Source organism: Camellia sinensis, chromosome 9 (genome assembly GCF_055761805.1).
Source record: "Camellia sinensis isolate YWXY chromosome 9, ASM5576180v1, whole genome shotgun sequence".
NCBI lineage: Eukaryota > Viridiplantae > Streptophyta > Magnoliopsida > Ericales > Theaceae > Camellia > Camellia sinensis.
The window spans coordinates 122,762,712-122,768,772 of record NC_138969.1 but is presented as its reverse complement, the minus strand read 5'-3'; positions in this window follow the sequence as shown (position 1 = coordinate 122,768,772).

Sequence of the window (6,061 nt, the reverse complement as noted above, 5' to 3'; positions counted from 1 at the left end):
AAAATTTTAGGCCTGCCCAGCCCCGCACCCGCCAAGGCCTAAATATCCCCTAGGCTTGGGCTTGGGCCTGGGCCTAATTTTCTGGCCCGTGGGCTAACATAAATTTTGGCAGGAGCCTGGACAACCCGACATAGGTCGGACCCAATTTACACCCCTAAGTATCTCTCATTAGCTCTCCACGTGAATTTAATATTTACAAGTTTGGCCCTTATGCCCAACATTATATCATTTCAACGATTCATGTTCATTTATTTTGGTTATTTTAAACTATTTATTAAAAATAGATTAATTTAATCATTATAACTACGTAATTTTATTATCTTTATTAAAAAAAATAGACAAACTATTTTTAAAATTGTACTTATTTATTTTTTTAAAAAAAATATATATTAAAATTATGTAATTGTAATTATTAAATCAATGTAATATTTTTATAAATGACTTACACTCATGAGTGATATATTTGTAACATTATCACACCTACAATCATAAGTCTACAAAATAAATGCATTAAATTTTGGAAAAAAGACACATGGTAAACTCGTTGACCCACCCGTCAAGTACACTTTGTAAACATCTTTCTTGCTTTCTTTTCTTTTCTTTTTTCTTTTTTCTTTTTTCTTTTTTCTAATATATCGACAATAATAGTGAAAATAGCTTTTTGAGACTTTACTATTGTTACGTATACAAATTTGTAAGGCGTATTATAATCATTATGTACAATAAAACACAATGCTAAGTAATAATTAACCAAAAAAAAAAAAGTTTTATTGTCAAAACCCCCTTGTTGGGTCTCAACTTATTTAATTTGTAAACCCCTTCAAGAGTAGCATTCCCTTCATGAAAGACGAAACAATTTGTTTCTATTTTTTCATGAACGAATTTGTCATTTGATATATTTGGCATAGATTCTAATCAAATCTTTCAACAGTCGTTGTCGTTCTTTCTCTCTCTCTCGTAATGGAGATCACCACTGAGGTACTCACTGGCTCTACCAATATTTATCCTTGTTGAATCTACCACCACTGAAACATCTCACCATCTTTGTATCCCTTAGGTTTATCACCGACGACTTCAAATTTGTCACCGACGACCCTAGATCTATCAACAATTACAATGAATACAACCGATGCGGATCTGTTTTGCTTTGGTGATATGTGCTTGTGTTTTATTGGCTGATATATTCTATTTTAAAGTAGCAGTAAAATTTTGTTCTAGTTTGTGACAATATGTATTCTGTTTTTGTTTGTTGACTCTATTTTCAATTAATAATAAAATTTTACTCTGCTAATATTATTATTTCATTGTTTTAATAAATTTATTAATCAATATTTCTACTCATGAGAGTAACAATTATAGTGGCTATGATATTTAGGGCTGATTTGGCATACCCCAAAAAATTCAAAAAGCTAAAAAATTACTAAAAAAATTAAAAAGTAATCACTATTCACCAAAAAAAATACATATAAAAAAATTAATTTTACACAAAATTATTACAAACAACTTTGACGTCCCCACAGACACAGAGCTGACTTTTTTGAAAAAATTGCACAGGCGGGGTGCATAAACAATACGGTGCTGTTCGGCCCACAAGGGCCCATCACAGGTCACGTTTTGATAATCTGAACCGTTCAATGTGTAGAATTCGTCGAGTACTGTATGCATGTAAAACATCACATTGATCGAATATCTCTAACTACATAATCAAATCAGATTTGTATAAAAAATGGATGGTGTTATAGTTAACAGTTGAAAAAAAAAACTAATCCGATCAGATAGTTATCGATATTCGATCAACGTGATTTTTTACAAGCATATAGTACTCGACAAATTCTACACATTAAACCGTTCCGACTAGCAAAACAGGACCCGTGGTGGGCCCCTACGGGCCGAACAGTACCGTCTAATTCAATGCCCGAAAAGAAGAAAACCATCTCTTAGCCTATACTCTGCACATGCTGCCCCTTAGGACATCCCACCGTACTGCCTATTCTATCCCAATCTTCTCCTATACATTAATTTGTACAAATTTTTTAATATACATTTTTTCGTAAAAAGTCAAAAAGTTATCCCAAACAACCATATTTTTTTCTCAACTTTTTAGTCCAAAAAGTCAAAAAAATGCACTTATTTAGGACATCTCAAACAACCCCTTAGTGATAATGATGATATTTTGCTATTTAAATACTAAAATTTCACAATAAAATTTACTATGAATCAGAGTAAAATTTTACTGTAAAACAAAATAAAATTTTACAGTTGATGTTAATTTCGACATTAAAAATTTTGATTATTTTTTATAAACAATTTCATGGCCAACATAGATTTTATTTAATAGATCTTGACGAGAAGATTACAAAAATATCAATTTAAAAAAAAAAATGGATACATAGATCAAAAGTTATATAATTTTAAAGTTTAAAATATTAAATTGCTAAATAAGGATATTTTGATAATAATGGTATGTGTTGGACTTCTCAATGAAATTTGTGTACGCCTTAATGCATGAAAATTTTATTACCAGGGAAATTTGACAAAATTCTAAATAAAAATTAATAATAACCATGAAAAATCAAAAAGTGTATCAAAATTGCCAAATTTGAATATTAGAAAGTCAAAGAAAACGTGTCAAGGCAAATGACACTGAAAATTATATAGTAATATTTTTAGGAAAATTATTAGAGAATTTGGTCAAAATCTCCTCATAATAAAATTTTAATACATTAAGAACAAATATAAAAAGTTTTCTTTAAAAAGTCAAGCACATATCACTGGGGATGATCATTTTGCCCCGCCCTATCCGGGTTTTCCCCGCCTTGTTGAAGAAGTGGGACAGGGACAGGTTTTACTTCCCTCATCCTGTTCTACCCGACCTTTTGCCCCGATTATATTTATTAAATATATGTTTATGTATATAATATATAATTTAATTTTTTTTCATTATAATAAAATTAAAACACTAAAATATTATACTTAATATTAATTTTTACTCATTTATTTTCTATCTTATATGTTATAATTATTATTAACTATAAATCATTATCCGTAATAAACTATATTATTTAAAAAATTTATTAATATTTTTTATTTTTCAACTTATAAAATTAACCCGTCTCTGACCTCGCACCCATCCTACTATTGCACCCCCGAATTTGCCTCGCACCCAACACGAGACAGGGTGGGGGCGGATTACGGCAAACCCACCCCAAACCAGACTCGTGATCATCTCTACACACCACTATTACCAAAATATCCTTAGGACTCATTTAATATTTTAAACTTTAAAATTATAACTTTTGATCTAGATGTTGGTTTTTAATAAAAATTAGTATTTTTGGAATCCTTTTATCAAAATCTATTAAACAAGGTCCACGTTGACTATCAAATGCTTAAAAAAAATTACCGTCGTAATTGACGTAAACAGTAAAATTTTACTCTGTTTCATAGTAAAATTTTACTGTAAACTCTATTTCACAATAAAATTTTACTTTGATTCACAGTATATGAGACTTTCATCTCAAACAGCTCAAGTAGAAAAACATCTCAATACTAGTCACAATAATGTAAAAGAAAGTTTGAAACTTTTTAATTCAATCTTCTCTAAAGATATGAAGTAAGAAAAATCCAAAAGCTCTTCCTCTGTGGCAATAATGCTAAAATATCAAGTTGGCTCAGTTGTCTTTATCTTGATCCTAAAAGCCTTTCGAATCATCTTTTTTCCTGCTCCTAGTTCTTTTTCTTTGTATCGTGTTTATGCGTAATGTGGCTTTATTATTATCATTTATAGGAATTCTCTTGTCAAGACCCTATGAATCGATTAAAACCTCATATTCAGACTAAAACAACGATGATTTCATAAAACCCTAAACTATATCCAAGCACAGCCCTCTTACTCTGAATCATTGTGAATCATAATTAATTTTTACCTTTTTTAAAACAATTTTATAGTCAACATAGATCTTGCTTAATAGATCTTGATGAGAGGATTTTAAAACTACTAATTTTATTAAAAATAATATATAGATAAAAAGTTATATCATTGTAAATTTTGAAATATAAAAGTAGTTATTAAGGGTAAGATTGTCTATAAAAAAAAATGGAAACAAATTTGTTTGTCCGTGATGGAAGAGGCACTTCTTCTCAAGAGGGCTTACAAATTAAAAAAGTTTGGATTGTCCTTCTCACTTTAAACGAGATGAATGAGGAGCTTTTGACCGAATATTCCAATATAAGAAAAATAATTATTTCACAAATTGATGGTCTAAATGAAGAAAGCTGTATGAAAATCGATTTAGGTCATAACTAAAGGATAGCTTTGTTTTTTGGGACCCCTGCATAATTTTTGTTCTTCATATTTTTAAAAAATGTTAAAATATATTTTTGGCCTTTATTAAAGTATGCGATTTATGTTTCATGCTACTTTGATTCTTTAAATTTTAATTTCGTTCTTAAAATTTTTAATTTGGGTTATTTTAGTCTAATTTCAAATGGATCGTCTAAATAGTTGACAGGATCATAATAAAATACATGTATGGCTCATAAAGTATGTATTTTGTGTCACTATAGTTCCTAAAGATTTTAATTTTGTCAATTTGGTCTTGAAACATTGAAGATGAAGATGAAACATACCCTACAAAATTGACAAAATTGAAACTGTAGGGACCAAAATGGGAAATTTTACTTACATCACAATTTTACCTCTTTATACCTATTTTCTCCTTACACCATTAAAAAATAATTGAAATTCTCATTACACCCTTTATAATACCAAAACTAACCCCAAATTAAACCATTTTCAAAATCTTTACAGGTTTTTCTCATTACACCCTTCCTTTTGAATTAATCCGGTATTTTGTTACAGAACAAACTACATTTGTCTAGTCATCTGCTACCACATGTTTACAGATTCACTTTCCTTAAAACATTATTTTTTTTATCTAAATTTATGATTGGCCTGTTCAGTTATACATTGCCAAACAATTTGGATTATTCCGGTGTCACGTTGCCAAACAAATTAGATTTGTCAAGCCATCTATTGTCGCATGTTTACAAATTCATTTTTCTTAAAATATTAAGCATTCATAAAAACATGAAGTGTACAAAAATTCATAAAACTTTCATAAAATTTATCAATTCAAATATCTTCAAATTTGTCAAAAAAATATTTATAAAAAACACACTGATTGTTATCACAATCCATGCATTGCAAGGTGAAGGTGTTAGAGGGTTAGGAAGCTTAGGGGATGGTATTGGAGGGTAGAGAATGATTAGGGGTGACGTTGGAGGGTGGGGAGGGGTTGGGGTGGCGGGAAGGGCTGACCCTAGTTGGAGATGGTCAGAAGAGGATAGCTAAAGCAAAGGTTGGTGGGTTGTGGGTGGTTGGTGGTGATTAGGCCTTTGTAATATAGTATTATATTTTGTATAAAGTGGGGTATTTAAAGAATTTTTATAAAATTTAAAATTTTTTAACGGGAGTTAAAAAAATGGAAGGATTAAATGATTTTTGGGCGCTATCAGTATCACTCCATTTCTAATCAAACATAGGTCTTTCAAAACAAGTCCGCTCATGTTTGACGCTTGTTTACTAGTTTTCCACACGTAACTACTTGTCCGGTTCCAAATACTGATATGCATGCACATCAAGCTTTAATAATTGAAAAAAGCATTTCTCCATGGGCATGTCATATGATGCACCAAACAGGTAGAGGTGGACCACCCATGTGTGGTGCTCAAAGAATGCCTTCGGTACAATATGAAAAGAAAAATACAACTTTCAAATAAAGTAGGAAAGTCTTAAAATAATTGTATTATATGTACATAAATTTTTTTTTAATAAATGTATAAATTTGACATACAAAAAAAATTTACATTAAATATAAGAAATTCTTGCACCATACATATAAAAGACTCAAATCATCATAAAAATGAAATTATTTTTATACTGTCTATTTAAAATACAAATTCTCAAAGAAAAAATCAATATAGCTATTTAATTATCAGCATTTAAATCAAGGTCCCCACCTTCAGAAGACCACAAAGTCAACTTAACACTATTATTGAT